The sequence below is a fragment of the Marmota marmota genome, unplaced genomic scaffold (assembly GCF_001458135.2).
Source record: "Marmota marmota marmota unplaced genomic scaffold, marMar, whole genome shotgun sequence".
Lineage (NCBI taxonomy): Eukaryota > Metazoa > Chordata > Mammalia > Rodentia > Sciuridae > Marmota > Marmota marmota.
In genome coordinates this window covers 53,641,718-53,657,044 of record NW_026000026.1, presented here as the reverse complement: position 1 = coordinate 53,657,044, position 15,327 = coordinate 53,641,718, and the positions used below count along the sequence as shown (strand labels likewise).

At 36.3% G+C, this 15,327-nt stretch overlaps 1 protein-coding gene across 2 annotated transcripts in view; it reads left to right on the top strand.

The window, feature by feature from the left end:
• Mctp1 (multiple C2 and transmembrane domain containing 1) overlaps positions 1-15,327 on the top strand; it is a 367,854-nt gene that overhangs the window by 44,075 nt on the left and 308,452 nt on the right. The window lies entirely within an intron of this gene.

Genomic DNA, 15,327 nt, shown 5'->3' with positions numbered 1-15,327 from the left:
CCTCTCTTATTTTTTTTTTTTTTTTTTTTTTTTTTTAAATATCTTTTTGTGGTGCTGAGGCTCGAACCCAACCCAGTGCCTCACGCATGTGAGGCAAGCGCTCTCACTCTGAGCCACAATTCCAGCCCCTCCTTTCTTAGTTTTTACACTTTGATCTGAGATAAAGCTCCTATGATATAACTTAGGGTACAAAATGGATTCATTTAACTCAACTTTTGCATGAATATCATTGTCACCAGAATGGCTGGAGCTTCCAGGCCCCTGGGCCCTGATGAGGAGTGTGGTCCTGGATATAGGATGTGAGATGGAAACTGGAGATGTTGTTGAGTAGAACAGCACTAAGAGCAAGGAATGACACATATTTAAGAAGAGAATGTCAAAGAACTCTAATGCATATTGTTCCTCTGATCCCCTAAAAACTTGGTTTGGAGTTATGCCTAGGGTGAGGTAAAAGGAGATAAAAAAATTATTGTGGGTGGCAGTAAGATCTGCAAAAATAAGAGCCTTGAAGAGAAAAGGGGAAATTCTCACAATCTTCTCTACATGGTAATCTTTATCTTTACCCCTTGCATTTGTTGGCCGCTTAAATCTTTGTTAGAGTAGCACATTTTAAGTTTGTAGAATACTTTAATAGTTTCCAAAGTGCTTTCCAATACCACATTTCATTAGACTCAAAATAGTTGTGAAAAGTAGGCAAAGGTTGTCTAGAAGGCCTTATTTTATTGATGAAGAAGGCAGGGTCCAGAAAGATGCAGTTGTAAAGGTCATTCAGAGAATGTATCTGGGACTGGACTTTAACTCTTCCTTCATTTCCCCCCTTCTCATTACAATTCTTTCTCATAATTCTAGTCTTGACTCTTGTGATTGGCAAAAATACATTAATGTAAATTTAAAGTTTTATGTTTTAAAAATCTGAACTATGCAATCATTTAGACTAAAACAGGAATGAATTTTCCTTCAGATTTCTTTGGCATTGTATTATTACATTAAATTCTGTTTTTGCAAGAATAAACCATAAATAATTCATGCATTTGAAATATTTGGAAGAGCTAAGAAGAAGAGCTAACGCCTCAGCTAATTTATACCACTAGAATATGAATTAAAAACTTCAGACTGTAAAAATGGCTGGGTTGAAAATGATTTTGGTCAGAATACTGACTCATCTTGAGAAGCCCAGCTGGATTTTATTTTGTAACTTAATTAACATAGACCCAGTTAATAGAAATAAAGTTACTCTTTCATTATAAACAAGCCTCCAGTCATTGGAATAAGTCTCATGAACTGGAGATGGGAAATAAATATTTGTTGTTTAGGGGATGTTTGTCTAGGTTTGATTATCTCTACCCCTGCTTCACATCCTTCTGTTTTGAAATTTTGCAGCTTATTATTGGTATTCTATCAGAGACTGAACACGGAAACTCTTACCAAATAGAGCTCACAAAACTGTATTTGTCACTGCATTGACTGCTCTCAAGAAAAACTAGGGGTTCCAAGAGACACTTAACGTTGTATACCAAGGTGAAATTTGGGAGTTAGGACCATTATCAAGAAGTTTCGAAGCTATTTGGTGACACAAGCAGTTAATGTCTTCGGAGAGACATTCTCAATCTCTATTTGAACGTGTATTTTCTATAATCTTGATAGGCATACAAGTTTATTCTGATTGCCTTTCTAATTTTTAAGCGGCCTATGTAGATTATATAATCTGATGTAGAACTTTTAAGCAAATTATGTATAATACTGAAAGAATTACCAATGCCAATCCATAACTGCTAAATTATACATTCTGATTCATTTTCCCATTGCATTACATTGCAGGACAAATAAGAGTTTTCAAAATAAAAAGAAACTTTTTCTCAAAATGATTTTTACTGCCCAGTTGAGTATTTTTAAATTTGCCTAGAAATAAAAAGTCCCTCATTCTATGCCATGACTATCATCTGCACCGCACATAGCTCTGCTTCTCTCTACTCCTCTCTTTTTGCCTCTCCTCTCCTCTTTGTTTTTTCACTTTGATCCGAGAGAGATAAAGCTCCTATGATATAAATTTGACGATTCCTGTAACGTGATTTTGTTAACTTGCATTTTGGTTTATACTATTCTTTATTATTTATTTATTTATTTATCTATTTAGTGTTGCTGGGAATCAAACCCAGGGCCTCCTGCATGCTAGGAGAGTACTCTACTACTAAGGTATACCCCACCCTAATGTTTATGTTATTCTTGTATTTTAAGACATCTTAAAAAGTGCATAAAGTATAAAGATTAACAAATGTCTCCATTTCCATTCTCCATAATCTATAAATGTTAATTTTTTTGTATGCTCCCAGTCCCATTTTCTCCAGAAAATAAAATATTACAGATAAGATTAGAGACTCTGTGGCCATGAATCTGGCATTCTTTGAATCTCTTTTCAATTAATATATATGTATTTTTCTACAAATACATATATATATCCATAAACAAAATATAATATATTTTTATTTATATAAATGAAATAAAAATTTTTCTCTATAACTTGCTTTTCATAGAATTATTTCCATAAGATCAGTCCTTGGAAGAAAAGAGAGAGAGAGAGAGAGAGAGAGAGAGAGAGAGAGAATGTGTGTGTGTGTGTGTGTGTGTGTGTGTGTGTGTGTTAGACAAATGATCTACCACTGAGCCACATCCTCAGCCCTGTCTATTTGGGATGAAAGAGTTCATTCCTTTTAATGGAAACACTGTAGCTGTAATATTTGGGAACTGAGGTAGTAGTACTCCCCAGAGAAATACCAAAAGCAAGATCATTAAGGTAGGAATTACTACCATCAAAGGAGGACATAAAATGCGGGCCCCAATGTTGGAATTGAATGCCAATGAGTCCACTGTGTTACTAACAGTGCATAAATACTAGAGAGCTTCAGAGTGAAAGATTAATTTCTACCCACCTTTCTCACAGTTAGGGAATTAATATCCCAAATGTTAAAAAAATATATCTACTGTGTGCATTAATCCTTGATAATTCATGTAAGCTGAAAAATCATTATATCCATTTTTGATATTTTAAAATGTCATTGTGATAGCACACATTTTACCTAGATTATATGCTTGTTAATCTAAGTAAGTAAGAAAGACACCTGTGAAATAGAATTTCAAAATCATTGATAGCTTAACTACCATGATCTGATTTTCCCTAGCTCCTTTTCCTTAAATATGTTTCTACCCACACTGTCGATAATGTTTCATATTAGCAAAATATGCCTGCAATGAGAAAATTTTGAGAGATGCGTTAATGAGATTTTAAGTATAAGCATTATACAAATGGTTGTGTTAAGAGCTAATAATTCTTTCTAGCTAGAATATTAAGTATGTGGAGAGTCAAGCCCATAAAGAAATCCTTAATTTCATAATTTTATGTAATATTCCAAGTCATGTATAATTTTCTTCTGCTCTTCTGTTTGATAATACTGACTTTGAAATTTTGATTGATGCCAAATAAATAGTATGAATTACAAAGTATGCACATAAGGCCAAATATTAACATAGAAGTTTATTATCATTTTTCCCTCACATAATTTATATTACATTAAAGTTGAAGTGTAACATAGTAGTCTTAAGTCAAAATATTGATTTTGTTATACATGATAACTAATGTTTATTCATTGCTTATAAGCCAGGCATCATCCTTTTTTTTTTTTTTTGCATACATTGCTTCTAATTATCCCCAAACTTAGCTCAATAGATACTATTGATATTACCTTACAGTTTAAAAACTAAAGCCTAATGATATTAAGTAACCCATAGCAGTACAACTGTATGTCCTAGTGATCCAAGCCTTACGGTTGTCAGACTCCAAAGCTGGTGCACTTTCTATCACACCACATTGCTCCTTAGGAACGTGCAAAGGCTCAATAGATTAGTATCTTCCATGAGATACACTTTTGGTCAGATTGTCTGGCCTCAAGCACCAACTTAACTTTCAAGTGAACTTAGACATGTTATTTAACCTCTGTTTGTCTCAGTTTTTTTATAGAGAGGTTTATAAAGGTTAGATCTGTTAATATTTTTAAATTCTTAGAAAAAGTGCCCGGCACATAGTAATATTAAATGTTAATTGTTATTAGTACCATCACCTATTTCCTTCAGTCCTCAATATTAATGGAACCGTCATGGACTTTTTATGTTGTTGAATGTGTAAATAAATAAATGTTTGCACATATGCCATAGAAAATAAGGATTGATAAGAATTATTTATTGATGTTTGGTATCAGGGATTGAACCTAAACCACTGAGCCTCATCCTCAGCCCTTTTTATTTTTAATTTTATTTTTGAGACAGGGTCTCACTAAGTTGCTTAGGGCCTCGCTAAGTTACTGAGGCTGGCTTTGTACTTGCTGTCCTCCTGCCTCAGTCTCCCCAGTTGCTGGGATTACAGGTGTGCATCACCACTCTTGGCTTGATAATAATCTTGATTAGCTCAGGAGAGGAATTACAAAAAGAGCTCCAGTAAATAAAGTTAAAAATATTCACAAAAAGGAGACACCTCATTACAAAACTTAATTTTCCAAACCAACAGAAAATAATCTCCCTGAGCACACATAGATTCCCATATGGAGAGGAACTACCCATTAGGATACACCAAAGGAAATAGATAGAATCATGTGTTACATAATGACATTTTTGTCAGTATCAGGCCAAATATAGGATGGTCATTCAATAAATAAAAGTTATAATAGAACTGAAAAGATTCTATTTTTCTAGTGACATCAAAGCCATCTTTGTGTAAGCACACCTATGATGTTTGCATAATGAGGAAACTTCTCACAAAAATATCCCTGTCAGTAAGTGACACATGTATTATATCTGTGAGACATATATAGATACATCAATTAAGCCCAAGATGATGGCAAACTTTGACGGTCTATGTCTTCCCTTTATTTGTTCCTGTTGTTACCCATGTGTTATCTTCCATAGAGTGGGGATTTGATGAGTAGTTAATGACTGTGGGAAACTCCCCCTTTTGTAAAATTCTAATCTAGGAAGAATTATTTCAAGGGATAGGAGTGGGTAAACATTAGGGGATCTGCTGTGGGTGCCATAATCTCAACTGCATGTATCAAATGAGCGATGTCCATCCCTCAACCATCCAAATAAGAACTAGAGGGATTTTTTTTTTGGTCCATTTTTTTAATGTCTTCTGCAGGATGTAATACAATGTCCTGCACAGAATAGATAACGATTGTTGAATTAGATCATAGTTTATTCTTTTAAACTTTCCCGATAGTATCCCTGATTTCCATTCTCTGCTTTAAAATAATTTTACTTAGTTTATGGCAGTGATGTATTAAATTTGGCTACTGAAGAAGTTGAAACAAGTTCTGGCTCCACAATTGTACTAACTGGGTGATCTACCCAGGTCCCTTGAGCTTGTCACAATTCTTATCCATTTCATTCTATTATATTCCTTGTACATACTGAAATAGAATAAGATCACATTAAGCTTTTTTTAATTTGTAGATGGACACAATATTTTTATTTTGTTTATTTATGTGGTGCTGAGGATTGAACCCAGTGCCCCACACATTTGAGGCAAGCACTCTACCACTGAGCTGCAACTCCAGCCCCACATTAAGCTTTAAGTATCCAAAATTCCTAAAAGCAAAACAGTATAACAAACCAGTGTTTTCTGGATTCATGGACTAGAAGAATTAATCTCCTGGACTGATTAAGCAGCAGCTCCTTTTGGACCTCAGTGCTTTTCCATACCAAATACACCAGGTGATTTTCATACTCAGGCAAGTTTGGAATATTTAATCATGGATATAAAAGACAATTGATTTCTATTCACTGCATAATAGCTTTTTTATTCTTAAGTTCAGTCATATTATTCTTACATAATGAATTCCTTCTATCTTCCCCTCAGATTTTGCTTTTCAAATTCAAACATTTTGTGAATTCTTGACTGTCCCTTTCTGTCTTTTGAGTTGCGGAGGCCACAGTTGGCTTGCACATCAATCAGAAAGGATTGTATTGCGATTTGTGAATCCATGTCCCTTGAGGACTGCTTGATACCTAATAGTTACTCTGCAAACAATGCTTTTTTCAAATTTTATTTCTTCTTTCCTCCTCTTCCTTGTGGTTATAGCCTTGCTTTTAGAAGTGTAGTCTGTGAATGACCTGGAGCTCAGCCTCACCTGAGACTGCAGAATCTGATCTGTGTTTTAGCGAGGTATCTGGTGATTCTGTGCACTTCTCCCTAAGGTTGGAGAAAAGGGACTTTGGGATATGGTGGGGCGAGGGGGCAGGGAAGACTTACCACCACTCCTCACTACTAGCTAGAAAGAACCTTAAAGCTCAAGATCTGTGTTTAGCCATAGTTTTATATTCATATATGAATAACACCTTAATAAATACAATAATACCTTGAATTAATGCCTGCTGTGGAGAACATGATTATATAAGGACTGAACATCTTGTCATTCTGATTTAAGAGGGTGGAGATGTGTTTATTGAAATCCATAAAAGAGCTCATGCTCTTAGTAATGTCTGAAAACAATTCTGCCACTTCAATCTTTGTTCTGTACTTATCCAAAGTATTGTTGTTCCTCCTTGATTTACATGTAAAATATGAAATACACACAAATATATTGTTTTGTGTCTGAAAATAGATCTAATATTTTTTGAATAACAAATAGGCTTCTTTTTAATATTGAAAGTAATTCTTTATGTCCTTTTACTTTGCTTTGCTAATTAAAGAACTACAAAGCACTTTTCCCTGCTGGAATATTAGTTTTTTATTTAAATGTTAAATGGCCAGAAATGAGAAAAAACAAAGAGCCTTTTCTCCTAGTATTAAAACACAGGTTTAACTGGACAACTACTCCAGTCTTCTTCTACCAAACAAGATTAATGAAATTTTGTATGTTTAGAAGTCATCTGTTAAAACTATAAACTAGCATCATAAGTTTAACCTGGGGCCACTAAACAAACATGCCCAAAATGTCTTTTTTCCATTAGTTTTTTTTCTTTCATTTTTATTACTTCTTTTTAGTTATACACGACAGTAGAGTGTATTTTGACATAATGTGGATATGGAGTATAACTTCCCAGTTTGGTGGTTGTACATGATATAGAGTTACACTGGTTGTGTATTCATATGTGAACATAGGAAAGTTACCTCTTCCACAAGAGCCATAGTCCTTCAGTGCAGAGTCCCTCATACCTCTGTTGCATCTGGAGGAAGACTCTTAGAAAGGCTATAGGATGAGAATACAATTTGTAAAAATGCAGGAAAAGAATGGCAAGAGAATATTTGGAATTTTAGCCAACCATAGAAGCACTTTAAATCATATCAAATCTCATATTTTAATGTGCATAAAACCTCCCTGAGCAAATTGCTGGATCACATTTCCCAAGAGTCTGAATGACTCAGTAGCTCTAAGGTGGAACCTAGGACATCGCCATGGTAACAAGCCAATGAACTCAGCTTTGTGGACCACATTGGAGAATTACCTGTTTAAATTGTTTTAAATGAATCTAACTCTATATAAAGGCTTACCCAGAAAGTGGTAAATCTTATTTCAAAACCAGTGGATTGATTTTGAAAAAAACCTATCTACTTTCCTAAACTTTTAGACAAACCTTACCTCAATGTTACATGCAAATGCATTCTCATGGATTGTTTTCTTAAAGTTCATTTCCTTATTCTTTCAAATTCTTCTCTGATAATGTTCAGAGATGTAATATTTCTCAGGTATATATTTTATCACATCTCTATTTAAAGTGTAATAAGTAGCTGGTTAAAGATAGGTGATGACTGAGACTAAGAGCTCAGAGACCACCTTTCACAGCACAGAAGGTTGGAGGGGCCACCCTTCCTACAACCTGAGGCAGACATCCTGGTGATTAAATGAATGCTAGTACAGAGGTGCCAACATAGTTGGTCATCTGAACAGATAGATAAAATCCCTGTCACAGGATTGGGCGAGAGCTGGGGGCCCTCTCTGTGTATTTCGATTTATAAGCTAGTCCATAGTTCCTTAATGATTGTGAGTTCTGTGAGGCCTCAGTCTTTGAGGATATGGATACTGAGTAGGTACCAAGCCTCTAGCCTGGAATAGGATTGGATAAGAATGGGGTACAAAGCAGGCTTTCGTCAAAGCAGTTAGCTCAGAACCCCGTTACTACAGAGTAAAAGTGTAAGTAAATAGTTAAACATTAAAAATAAAAGTCAACAATAGAAGGCTCACTTGGTGCACGTGTTGGTCTCTTGGGTGTGCCCCCAACAACATGTCACAAACAGAGCAGCTGAAGCAACAGAAATGCTTTTTCTTAACAGATTCAAGGCTGGAAGTCCAAAATCAAAATGTCCGCAAGAATATGCTCCTTCTGAATGCACAGGGAAGAATCTGGCCCAGGTTTCTCTCCTAACTTCTGATAGATTCTGAGTTTGTGTCAGCATAACATAATCAGCACATAGTATATACTCCCCATAGATATGTCTCAGTGTTCAAATTCCCCCTTTTTATCAGGACACCAGCCACACTGGATTATGGGCCCACCCTAATCCAGTATTACCTGTTTAGCTGATTATATCAACAACCTATTTCCAGATAGGTCCCATCCTGAGGTGCCAGGGACTCATATTTGGTGGAACACAATTTAATCCATAGCAATGCACCTTTGTCAGAATAGAACCAAAGGTCAAATATTAGCAGGCATAAATCTGGCAACTTTGTGGAAAGATCCTGATGTTATCTATAATTGCTTTATACTATCAGAGAAGCATGTCTTGGGCTACTATAGTGAGGAATAGTGCTTTCTGGGTTAAAAGTGCATTGTGTGCCCAGCTGTTGCTCCCAGACACAGGAAGATGTGAGTTTAGCAAAGTCTCAACAAGTGTGGAATACCTGCATGTGACTGTGAGATCTGCTGGCTTCATTCCTACTCTGTTCCCCCAGCCATACCTAGGCAAGGAAAGGAGAAAGGGTATTTTTCCTTCCACACCCAGGAAATATGGCTGCCAGATAAAATACAGGAATCCCAGTTAAATTTGAGCTTTAGAGAAACAACAAAAAGTCTTTTTTAGTATAAGCAATTCCCAAATATTAAAGAGGAAATATTTAAACTAAAAAATTATTAATCTGAAATTCACATTTATTTGGGCATCCTGTAAATTTTCTTTTCTAAATCTGATACCTATCTTTAAATCGTGTTGCTTGTCTCTTCTTCAGCTATAAATTTGATCCTAGTACTATGGGACATGATTCCCAGATGTTTCTTTGGTGGTACAAAGACTAGTACATCTCCTAGGTGGCTGCCTAAGGTGTCTTGGTGAGGAGGTCCCTGGGTCACCAGGGGTCCCAGTTACTGACCATCCCTCTGAGTGCCTAAAGAGGTGATGGTAATGGTGTTAGACAAATGTTTATTCTGATGTTCAGTATTCTTTTTTATACCACATTTCATAAGACTTTGATCAATTTGACTTGAGATAGGAAAGAGTGATGAACTGGCAGCCATGTCTAAGCTATATTCTGTTTTCAATTAAGATAAGGTAGAGGGAGGTTCATTCCTTTTTTAATTTTAATTTTTTGTGCCACCTCGTCCTTGTACTACAGTGTTGGTTTTGCGGATTTTAAAATAGCATCAGTCTGCAGAATGAAAGGACATGAACCTTAGATTATTATTAGTGAATTTTTGAAAACCAGAAAGAAGGTTGAAAAGTGAGGTAATAATTTCTTTTTACCAAAGGGGAAATATTTAAATGTAGAATAGATTATTACTTTCCTGGGAGCTAAGGCCTTTTATAATTACTATTTTGCATTTTGACTTTTTAGTATTTGTGCCTCTGGAGGCAATTTTATTCTTTTTTTGTGTTTCATTTTTCCCACACAGTAATACTTTACTTATTTATGTCTTAGAATTTTTTTTTTTTTTTTAGTTTTTATTATATACCACTATATCCCATCTTTGGTTTGTTCATCTGAGGCTTTTGCTTCAACAAACTTTATTCTTGTTAGTGGGCAGTAATTCAAAGCTCCTCAAAAGAGTTTTGGCACCAGGCGGGAAGACGGTTTCCTTGAATGGGATGCTGTTCTTTGGGAGGTAAATGTTATGAAACTTGATGGGAAGTGCTAGCCCCAGAAGTGCTTGCTGGTGTTTTTGTTTTGCAGAGAAATGAGCTAATGTTTAGAATCAGCACTATGAGCTTCTCACCCTTGAGTTTGGTGAAGAAATTAAGACTCTGGGGATTCGAATTTATCATTCTTTAATTAAAGATGATGCCATTAAATCAATTAGAGGCAGAAGAGTAAAACAGCAGATGCCAAAGCTTGGGAAGCTTTGCCATCAATGCCTTTTAGACTCCAATATGTCCTAATGCAAAGATTTTTCCATCAGGGCAATTTCTTGGCTACACATGTCTTCATTCCAGCGACTGAAATGGAGTTCTTTGGAAGTAGATGCAAGCCAGCAAAGGCTCTTTGCTATAAAATTTCATTGCTCCTTTCTCTTCTGTAAGGAGGAATGTGATAGACTTGATCTTTCATCTCTGTCTGTGTCTCCAAGTTCCCTGCCCCTCCCCGACAGTGAATGAAATTGCAAAACCCTATCTGTTGTTATAACTTGTTATAATAAACCTTTCTCAGACAGGGAAATGACAAATTGGGCCCTTCAGTCATTCATCACACAACTACAGAATACCCGTGGGCTTCAAGTCTTCAAACCAGCAAGTTTAATATTTGGATTTCTTATTCCTAAGTATTTCTTTGATGTTGCCTTAGTATTTCTTCTTAAGGGAAAAAGTAGTATGTGCTTGTGCAATGGTAAACTCTTTCTTCTGACAATGATTTATCTATTTTAGTGGTTTCTCATCTCCCCTTAGAGGAATAAGTGACATTTTGACTAAGTCAGGTAACAACATTCATCACAATTATTTGGTATTCTCATCATGATAACGTTGAGCATAAATTCTTTATGAAATCAATCTCAGTGACAAAGAAATTTTCATTATAATGCTCTGTGTTGGTTCTTCCTTGGGGTACAAATTCTAGTAAATATTGTCAGTCAAAATAACACTTTTCTTGTAAAAATTACATAAAACCCATATGTTATGCTTTTTCTTTGTCATCTTTAGCTTATGGCAGTGATTGTAACTAATGTCAGATAAAGATTAAAACTACATCAGTAAATTATTCACATTCTGACTCCTAAATAATCTATTTTTTATAGAAACCAAAAAAAAAATCCTATTTCTTTTTCTGAGGTTTTAGATAAAGAAAAAGCAATTTATGCTGCAGCTATGTTAATCAGTTTGTGTTATTCAAGCCCAAGTAGGATAAGCTACATTTTAAATATAATCATTATGAGAAAGCTTCCTTTGAATATATTATCTGATTTAATAACTTTTCTGCTTAAAATCTTATTACATTAGAGGCAACATCAAATTTATGAACTTATAAGTGGTGAAAACCATGTCTTCATCCATGTTTATATATTCATTCCCTGGCCCAGTATAAAGACTACTGTAGTACTTAATGGTGGGTGAATGGGTGAATGGACAGATGGATAGATGGAAGAATGGACGGATAGAAAAGAGAGATGTCAGATTAGTCAAGGGAGAGGAAATGGTAGATAGGCAGGTTTTTTGGTATTCAAAATTCATTTTCTTAGACATATCGTTATAAATATTTTAAACAGGTGTCAGACTACTAAATGCCATCATTTTAATTTCATAGGACTGACCTATGAATGCTATTCATAGGGGAGAAGGAGGGTGAAATGGTAATGCCCTTTTATTCCCTTTATTCTTTAAAACTTAAATTATTGAGTTAAAAACAGCTAATAGTTTTTATTAAAAGGGCAGTGTTACCAAAGTTTCTTATTTGTATTGATATGCTCTCATAATATTTCATTTATGATCAGACAATCATGACCCAACATATGCCCGGGTAGCTCCTGAGGAAGCTGGGAAGAGGGCCTGACTTTCCTAGGATAAACTGACAATGCCAAGGAGAAACATCCAACCAGGGATTAGTTCGAGTCTGCACCACAGTTTTGGACCATTTGTGTGAGGCCCTAGGAAGAACAGATGTTCACAGAGGCCACAGTGATGCCAGCTTAGAGGTCTTTTTGCAATCACATCAGGCATCTTTCCTGCCAAATGAAAATCTCTCTCTGGTTGGTGCCAATTGACATTGATATTTAATGTTGTATTCACTTTACACAATTCATTTGAAAGTAAAAATGTCAAAGAGGTCTACATCCAAAAGGAACATGATGCAAAAGTAAATCTCTGACCTCAACAAGCAAATCATGAGTACTCAGAGAGAGGTGGCGCCACCTCCTCGGCCCCTGTGCAATTGCAAGACAACATGACGGGGGCAGGTCCCAGGCTGGTGCTGGCTGTTCTTGAGGCCTTGGAAATGCAATCTGGGCTTAGGAAGCCTACATAAAGTAATCACTATGTAAAGTAAACCAAACCGGAATTTAAACACTTTGTAACTTTGAATTCTCCTGACTTAAGTGGGCATCTTTCACAGAGGGACTATATTCATGTTTGTACATGATGTCAAAGTGAAATAGAGACTACATATGTGGGAAAAACAAATGGTCCTGAGTGATATTATCTACTTCCATATTGTCATGTCCTCTGACTTATTCTCAGGGCTGTTAGGATGCAGGGATGATAAATAGCACCCTAGGCTATAGGTATCTTCTCTATTCCCTCATTTAATATTTCTAGAGCGCTCACTGTGTCAGACACTGTTCTATATGCACACAGGAGTGAATTAAATGTACAAAAATCAATGCTCACACAGAACTTACTTTCCAACAGGAATGCTGTTCGAAGTACAGCATTGAATGCCACATATTTGACATGAACTTGGTCTTCCCTTAACTTCACATCAATCTCATAGCCCTCATCAGGGTAAGGAGAGATGAGTGAGTCATGGTCCCATATACAGTCTAGTAGGGGAAATAGTCACATGTGGCAGAAGTTCAAGTGCAGTGAGACAATGGCAGAAGTGGGTTTCAACAGAGCACAGGGTAGGATATAACTAACTGTGGGGACTGGAGGGACGGGAAGAGTGACTGTTAGTGTGGAGATGATCAGGAAAACTTCCCTTCAGAGGTGATCCTGACTGGTGAACTTCTGATTATCTTTAGAACATTCATAACTTGATGTCTTAAGGTAAAAGTAGTAGGATAGGATATTTATGCTTGTTCTCATATCCATTTATTCTTTAGTCCTTGACTATCTCACCATTTCTTCCTGAGGCTTGACAAAAATGAAGAATAGCAGACCAGTAGGGAGACTATTAGCATAATGAAGTAATATCCAAGATAAAAGTTACTATAATAGAAACACTTATTTCCAAGAGCTCTATCTCTAGAGGTAGAACGAAGCCATCAAACTGTAAAATTGGCTGTAAGAGCTGATATAGATTTTACATTCATTGAGTTGACCATAACTTTGTTCAGGTTTCTTTGCATTTTCTAAGGAATTGTATGTGTGGCTAATTAGCCTTTCAAATGAATTCTTTACAAGGTAATAGTAACAATGGTATTCTGGCATCTCTATCCATGCAGATTTTCATGAACACCCTCCTGGGATTTGGTCCATGGAATACCATACCTCTGGGAGGCATCTTTTCAGAGTTAATCTCCTCCCAATGCAAACTCTCCTGGCATTTCTAGAAACAAAATATTGATAACTAACATTTTCATGGTGTTTACTAGGTCTCTGATACTATTATAATTACTTTGGGTTATTAACCTATTAAATTATCAAAGCCTGATGAGGCATGACCCATTATGACCCCATTTCCCAGAGGGAAAAGCTGAGTTATAGAGAGGTTCTGATCCTTGTGTAGAAAATGTCAGACAGGCTTCAAACTCAAGCAGTCTGGCTACAAAATTATATTTTAACCATTATAGTACACTGTTTCTGAAATACAGAATAAGCACTCCAAACATGATATTTTTTGAGAACTTTAAATATCAAAAGTTACCATGTAACCATATGTCAAGTATTAAGTATGTGTTTCTATACTAAGTCCAAATTCTATATCCAGTGATGAGGCCACCATAGCCTTTGAATCTTCTTTGGTTCAACCACTGACCTGACCCTTTTATTGATGATGCTGGCTGACACATGACTCAAGCCTCACTTCTGAGTAAGTTCTGAGTAACTGTACCAAATGCTGAGGCTTTGTTCCCTCCTTAAATGGTAATCTCCTCTTCCTAATATCTAGCCCTCTAGTTTAGCAAGGTGGCATCTACTTATAATCCCGGTGATTCATGAGGCTGAAGCAGGAGGATCACAAGTTCAAAGCCAGCCTCAGCAACTTAGAGAGGTTCTAAGCAACTTAGTAAGACACTGTCTCAAGATAAAATAAAAAGGGCTAGGGATGTGGTTCAGCAATTAAGCTCCTGTGGATTCAATGCACAATATAAATAAATAAAATGATCTAGCCCTCTAAGTTCCACTGAATCCAGGAACAAATCTTCATGCATGCATTCACACAGTCAGTCCATCAGTCAGTCAGTCAGTCAGTCAGCATATATGTGTTGACTCCAGGCACTACTCTGAAAAGCAAGAGGTGCAAGTGTGCATCACAGAGACATAGAATCTACTAAAACCATGTCAAGTTATAAATAGGACATTTCCAAATTGCAAAAAGTGACATAAAGGAAACAAGATATTGCTGTGGTAAACATTAACTAGTAGAGAATTTTTAGATGGGTGATAAGAGAAAGCTTCTCTGAGGAGGTGACAGATATGAGCTGAGAGCTCCAGGAGGGTAAGGATCTGGTCATGAAAATAGCCTGGAGGAGACAGTATCCAACAATAGCTTGTGTGAAGTTCCTGGAGGACAAGACCTTAGCAAATTCAAGAAACTCACAGAGGGCCACCATGGTTACTGTGCAGTGGGGTGGGGGAATAGCTGGAGTTGGAATTGGGTCATTGGGGGCACAGATTATACAAAGCTTTGTAAGCCATACTAAGGAGTTTTCAATGCATGGAAGTCCACTGAAAAGTTCTAGGCAGGAGAGTGTTTGATGAGCACTTCTGGGAAACTGGATTGTAGAGGAGTAGAAGATGGAATATCACTTAGAATGACACCAACCTAATTCAGGCTAGGGGTGATTAGGCTAGTGGTGATAGGTGTTGGAAAAAAAAGAGGAAAGACTTAAGATTCATCTTTGAACTTTATTTGATGGATTTGCTGTTAAGTTGGGGATATAGCTCAGTTTCTAGAATGTTTGGCTTACATGTACAAGGCCCTGGGTTTAATCCCCAGCACCACAGGAGGAAGAAGAAGAAGAGGAAGAGGAGGAGGAAGA